The sequence below is a fragment of the Ictidomys tridecemlineatus genome, chromosome 11 (assembly GCF_052094955.1).
Source record: "Ictidomys tridecemlineatus isolate mIctTri1 chromosome 11, mIctTri1.hap1, whole genome shotgun sequence".
Taxonomy (NCBI): domain Eukaryota; kingdom Metazoa; phylum Chordata; class Mammalia; order Rodentia; family Sciuridae; genus Ictidomys; species Ictidomys tridecemlineatus.
In genome coordinates this window covers 97415221-97420909 of record NC_135487.1, presented here as the reverse complement: position 1 = coordinate 97420909, position 5689 = coordinate 97415221, and positions in this window count along the sequence as shown.

Genomic DNA, 5689 nt, shown 5'->3' with positions numbered 1-5689 from the left:
ACATTTTCCATTATAATTAGACACTACTTATAACACTAGATTAATGTGGTAATAATATCACATTACATAAATTTTTAGAATATTTTACAGGCAGTGCATCATCAGCATTACTAAAAAAAAAAGTTCTGTTTTGTGTTTTTTTAAAATTTTACAGATGACTCAGTTTGAATGTTTGACAATTACAATGAAATATTACTAAAATAAAATGTCTCATTTTCTCATAAAGAATAGAAAAGAAATATCCTAAAATTATAACACTCAAGGGATTCATCTTCAAGAACTGAAGCTGAACTCAAAAAGGAGATTATGCTAAAGAAACAATAATAAATGTTACTTTTGTGGGATTTTAAAAGATACCCTCTAATTTTCTTTTCTTAATTAAAAAAATGATGTTGGAATTATGAAGTGTGTGAACAATTAGTGTAATGAATTCATAATGTTTTTCCATTGCTCAGTATTAAAGTCAAAATTGATATTGAAGGTGGTGGCTCGGTGCAGCAGTGGCTGGAGCACATCAGCCCCAGTTGAGGACTGCAGTAGGGTAGTTCTATGCGAAAAGCCCTGGGGGCAAACTCTTTGATTCTACAATAGCTGATTTTTTGATTCTACAAAAGCTGTTCTTATGGAGTTCATTTCTGGACTGAATAAAAGTCTAGACATGATGACTCAGACAACTATAAAAGTCAACATCGAAGTCTTACACAATAATGTATTTTCTTAATTTTAGGAGTTCAAAATGCATGAGATAGTCTTTCCATATATACTGTAATTGTTCTTTTTTAATGCAAAAATTCTAGACTTCTGCTTGTACCAGAGCTTCATTTAACCATCACAGAAAAGCAAAAACTTATTTGAAAATGAAACTAAAAGACTGTGGCCATTAATTATGGCCACCAATGGTAACAGAAAAAAAAGTGTGAAATTATTTACTAGAGTAGACTATGTACACATTTCATAGAATATAACCAATGTTTCTTTCCATTGGAGATGAAAATATTTATAGAATGCTGAATCATTAACAAATTCCCTAGGTATTCATATAAAGTATACAATTACTGAAAATGTTTTTATTAAAATTATTTATTACTACAAATTTAACTCAGGGTAGTTTAGTTATCTCTTTTAATTTGACAATTCCTAAGCAGTCTTACAATTGTACTGAGCTAATTTAAAAATATAGAACACAACAAAAAATCTGGTGTCTCTTTACAAAATGAAGGAACAGAACTATATGATTTTCTGTGGGCCTTCTGAAAAACATAAAATATTGTTTTAGGTTAAAGAAATATTTATTATAAGTTTTATTTGTCCTAAATAGAGGGTCTAATATTAGAGCATCTGTTTTTTAAGATAATACTTAATGTTAAATATTAGATTTTTTAATAAATTATTTGGCCATTGGATTAAGATAGTATCCTGAAAACTTGAGCACTGCAATTTTAAGGACGCTTAGTTCTTCCTTTTGTAAATAAACTTAGTTCTATTTTTAATAAAGAATGATATGATGAAGTCAATTCAAAGAAAATAAAACTATTTTGTTAATCCACAGATTTTCTCATATATGCACAGATTGCACAGAAGGTAAAAAAAATGACTGTTTATCATTTAAGAATGAGAAAGCAAAATTCCAAATATTTGGCATGCTTCATAGCATTTTTAGAATAACTACTTCAAACTAAGCCAACTCTGGAAAAAAATACTTACACAACCCTTTGTGTCTTTACAGATCCAGTAAAGACTATAGAATTGAAGACTATAGAATTCAAGGCAAGTAAAAACCTCCTTTTCATAACATTGTGAACATTTTAATGATCTTGCTTTTCATGACCCTCTTTCACATTATAGATATAGGTGCTACAAGACTATCTTATTTGAATATTGATGAAAGTAAAAACACACTAAATAGTTAAGCTTCTCTATTAACTTTTCTTCCAGTATTAACTCAATGATGCATATTAAATATAGCATTCAGCTGAAAGAAATGATATCACTTTAAGAGGTTCCTTGGTAATGAATCATTGAGAAATATCTGTCTTATGTGAGCATCTTAGCAGACTCAACAGTCTTGAATTTATATAACACAATTTTTATTGACACATGTATTTCTTTTATATTTTTAAAAATAAACAACATAACCTTAAAATGACTCAAAGGTAAATCCCTTGAAAACAGAAAAATATGCCAAGTATACCAATTTAAAATAGTAATCAATTTGTTAGCATTTGATATCATTGAAAAATTAAGCAAATATCCAAGAAATATTAACATATTTTTGTTTAACACTTATTCGAGGTTTTGGGTTATATAAAAATCTTAGAAATATTGTTTGAGCTAAAACACTAAAAAATATAATCACTACTGTAAACATATTTATCAGAATATTCACTCTGATCAATTTTGGTGAAGCCTTTGTACATCTTTTCAAAATGATTGTTCGATGAATAATCATTGTTTACCTTTTGTGAACATGAATGAGTAAGTAACCTACATTTTTTAGTAAACCTATATAAGACATTTTAAAAATTCAAATTAAGTAGTCAAATGGATAACAAAATAAACTTTATTTTTATAAAAATAAAATGTACTCTAGTGCCATATTAAAAGTGATGAAGCAGTGAAAAGATAGGAAGCAGGTTTTTAAAAACTTCCTTAAAACAGACATTAAAGATTCTCATTTATCCAAAGATCCATTTTAATTAAGTAAATCAGAAATCATTAAGTGTTTCTAAGAGAGCATCTTCATTGACATGTTTGCTATGCCAGTAATGTAGAGTTCAACAAATATATTTCTTAGACCCACTGCAATATTTGCTGATTGTATTACTTTCTTATTGCATCTATGCAAAAAAGGCAACACAAACTTAGCTAAAACATTAAAAATGCATTGCTTTATATTTCTGGAAGTCAAAAATGTAAAAATGATTCAGTGGGGTTCCTTTCTTCTAGAGGCTTCAAGGCAGAATCTCATCCTTTTTTTTAAATTTTTTATTTTTTTATTGGTTGTTCACAACATTACAAAGCTCTTGACATACCATATTTCATACATTAGATTGAAGTGGGTTATGAACTCCCAATTTTACCCCAAATGCAAAATTGTGGATGTGTAACCGACGTGATTCTGCAGAATCTCATCCTTGCCTTGTCTGGTGCCCCTGTCTAGAGGCTACCCACATTTCTTAGCTCCTGGATCCTTCCTCCATCTTGAAAGACAGCAGAGAAAAGTATTCAAATTTTTCTGCTTTATACCTCTGCTTAAGAAGATGGCTACAGTGGTATTGAGTTCAGCTAATAATCCAGGATACTCTTACCTTCTCAGGATCATTAGTTCATTCTTACCTGAAAACCTCCATTTTCTATGTTACTTACCATATCTTTATTTGGAAAGATCAGAACATTAGACATCTTTGAGAGTGAGTTTTCTGCCTATACTAGTCTCTGATCAATTTTTTTTAGTAATGTATGTGTCTAATTGTTTTCTGTTTTGTTTTGTCAATAATTCACCTTCTCGTTTTTGAAATTTATTTTTAACTGATACTGAAAAAAGAGATCTTTTACTTAATACATATATTCCTCAATGTTTTAATGATATGTAGCTACTATAAGTAGGATTGCTTTCCTGATTTGTGTGCCAGAAAATTTGCTATTAACCTATAGCTACTCTATTGATTTTTTAAAAAAAATATTTGTTATTACTTATTTTTATTTATACATGGACACAATACCTTTATTTTTTATTTACTTATATGTGGTGCTGAGGATTGAACTCAAGGCCTCCCATATGGTAAGCAAATGCTCTACTGCTGAGCCACAACTCCAGCCCTACTCTATTGATTTTTCTATATTGATTCTGTATCCTGAAACTTGTTGAATTCATTTATTAGTTCTGATGAATTTTGGTGAAGTTTGGGGGATTTTTTATACATATGATCATGATATTTGCAAATAATAATAAACCAATTTTCTCTTTGACAGTTTGAATGCCTATTTCTTTCTCTTGCTTGATTATTATGGCCAGAACTTCCTAAACTATAGTGAAGAAAAGTGGCAGAAGGGGACCTTCTTGTACTATTTTGGATCTTGGAGAGAAAATTATCATCTTTCCTCACTCAGTATAACATTTGCTATTGGCTTATTATAAATGGCATATTATCTTTCTTATTACCACTCACTGGCATGGAAGTTTTATCATATTTGGAGAGAGAAAAAGAGATTGATGGGACTATTCAGAAAATTTCAGGGAGGAAGAAGCAAAGAGTGGAAGAGAATATTTTTTTTTTGCCAAACCAATACTTAGATTACAAATACAGATAAGGTAATTTATTTTTAATGTGATGTTTTAAATATAATTTTTAAATTAATTTTTATTGATTTGTGCTTGCTATATAACAATTTACCACCTTAAAACAACACACATTAAATATATAACAGTTTTCATGGGATCTAAAACAAGTCAGCAAGGTCTTCTGCTTGGGGTCTCACACGGCTGCAATCAAGGTGGGAGTGCACCAACTTTCATGCTTATTAGGATTATTTGTAAGTTAATTTCCTATGCTTGCATGACTGAGTGCCATCCGTTCTTACTGGCAGATTCTTGGCATCCACCTTCAGATCATCGAGATTGTCTTAATTAATTACCTGATATTTGGGGTACAAGTCAAAGTGTCATCAACGTGAGAAAAAAATACTGAGGAAAAAACAACCTAAAGTAGGAATGGTTTATTTTGGTTCAAGATTCCAGAGATTTTTCTCCATGGTCAGCTGGCTCTGTTCACTCTGGGAAAGTGATAAGGACCATCATGTTACTTCTATGATGAGGGTGTGATTGGACAAAGCCACTCACTTCATGGTGGCCAAGAAGTAAAGTGAGAGGAAGAGGCTGGGGACAAGTTATATTACTCAAGGGCATGGCCCCAATGACTCATTGCCTTGAACTAGGTTCCCAAACTTTCTACCACCTCTTAATACTCACTCTCAATGGACTGATCTATTGATACTATAAAAGCCCTCAAAATCAATCCCCAAATCCTCACCTCTGAGCATTGGTGAATTGTAATTTATACCTATTTTGGTTTGGATATGAGGTGTTACCCAAATGCTCACAGGTGAGACAATGCAAGAAGACTTCAGAGGAAAATGATTGGATCATATCTTTAACCTAATCAGTGAATTGATTCCTGATGGAATTAACTGAGTGGTAACTGGAGGCATATGGGGTGTGACTGGAAGAAGTGGTTCAAGGAGGACTTGACTATGGAGTATATATTGTGTATCTGGCAAGTGGATACCTCTCTCTCTGTCCTTCCTAATCATTATGTGAGCTGCTTTGCTCTGCCAAATACTCCATCATGATGTTCTATCTCTTCTCATTCCTCTAGGAATGGAGCCAGCTTTCTATGGATGGAGACTTCTGAAATTGTGTGGCCCAGAGTAGACTTTTCCTCCTCTAAAATTGTTCTTGTTGGGTCCTTTAGTCAGAGCAGTGAAAAAAATACTAAAACAATTTCTTAAACATGTGAGTCTCTGGAGGCCACTTCATATCCAAACCATAACATGTGTCTGTCTCCATATACAACTCAGAAAAAAAACTGTTCTTCAAGCCCAACAGAATTCCTCACTGCCGACTACTGAGAAAGAGTCTTATAGTTGATTACACCCCACAATCTTTACTTGTAGAACAAAATCTAGTCAA